This window comes from Mastomys coucha, unplaced genomic scaffold, assembly GCF_008632895.1.
Source record: "Mastomys coucha isolate ucsf_1 unplaced genomic scaffold, UCSF_Mcou_1 pScaffold14, whole genome shotgun sequence".
Lineage (NCBI taxonomy): Eukaryota > Metazoa > Chordata > Mammalia > Rodentia > Muridae > Mastomys > Mastomys coucha.
Window position 1 is genome coordinate 37,252,806 of NW_022196896.1, and position 1,716 is coordinate 37,254,521.

Here is a 1,716-nt window from a genome sequence, read left to right on the forward strand (position 1 = left end):
TCCTATCTATTTCTAACTTCGTATTCCAGGTAACCTACTGTTTTATGTTGCTGCGGGACAGCAACAGACAACATAGCATCCCTGTATTTCTTTTAGACAGGAACAAGTTTGGGTCAAAAATTTTGAAGGTAGGTTGGTGTTCTCATCTCTCCACTGGGGACCCTGTCTAACTACTAGAGGTGTTTTTTTTCAGGTTCCGTAACCCTACTGTTGGACATTTCAGCTAAGGTCACCCACATTGAGTGCTAGGAGCCTTCCCCATCCCAGATCTCTGGGACTTTCTAGGGATTCCCCTTATCCTATCCCTGGCAGCTGAATATTTCCATTCACTTCTCCTGGCCCACTGGGCTAATCTGTCTTTCTCCATACCAGATTCTGCCCCACTTTTCCCCTCTGCTGTCTCCTCTGCCATCCAAATCTCTCCCTCAGTCTGCCTCCCATGATTATTTTGTTCTTCCTTCTAAGTGAGATTGAAACATCCTCACTTGGGCCTGTCTTCTTGATTACCTTCTTAGGGTCTGTGGGGTGTAACATGGGTTGTTCTATACTTTTTGGCTAATAGCCACTTATCACTGAGTATATACCATTCATGACCTTTTGGGTCTGGGTTACTCCACTCAGGATATTTTCTTGTTCCATTCATATATCTGTAAAATTCATGATGTTTTTGCTTTTGATAGCTGAATAATATTCTATTGTGTGTATAAATGAACCACATTTTCTCTATCCATTTTTCCATTGAGGGACATCTGTTGCTTCCAGTTACTTGTTGTTACAAATAAGGTTGCTATGAACATAATGGAACATGTGACCTTGTGATATTGTGATATACTAGTTCTTAATCATCAATATTTCTGAGACTCTGGTTTTTGTTCTTTTTCTGGTACCCTTCAGAATTATTACTCTAATGCAGAGTAGGTTTAAAGGCTGCTATCTACAGATTTCTGTCCATAAAACTTTAAGGTGGTCAGACATAAATCATGCTGGATTTTCCAGTAATTGAAACCTTGGATCATGCTCTTTTTTCTTCCTTTTCTGCTTTATTCACTTTCATTTTCACTTTTCATGTCACTTCCATTTTCTTCTCCTCCCCATTGCCCCATTCCTTTATCAAGCTTTGACAGTAATAGATATCACAACAGTAGATTATTTTATTTTATTTTATTTTATTTTGGTCCTTCCACAGAGGCCTAATGGGCAAATGCGGATGATTTAGAAGTTAACTTATACTGAAATTTTAGCACCTTTAGGTCCTTGATAAGGTCAATGCCTAAGGTAGTAGCATAAGCTAATGACATCAAGTGTGAAAGAGAAAACCAGAACTGGGTAACAAGACAAAGAGCAACCTAGAAGGCACATGGCTATGGCCAGTCCTGCTCTGTGAGAAGATTGTGACACTGTGACCACCAGCATTCACTAAGTGTCACTAAACCATAGCACCATCATGCTTGTCAGTGATGAGTCTGGAGCAGAACTGTCTGAGTGATTACCTTTGGACACATGTGTTGTATCTTAATGATAGTTAAGGCTATCAGAGCCTCTTGTCTGACATAGTTTACACACAGGGGTCTTTGTTCCCCATTCTAGCAAACTAGTTACTGATTTCCTATACCAGGACTGCAGATCCTCAGGACCCTTGCAGCTCCATAGCACACACCAGCTATGACGACACAGCTGTCTAACAACAAAGCAATTGGAATCTGTTTAGGCATCCTG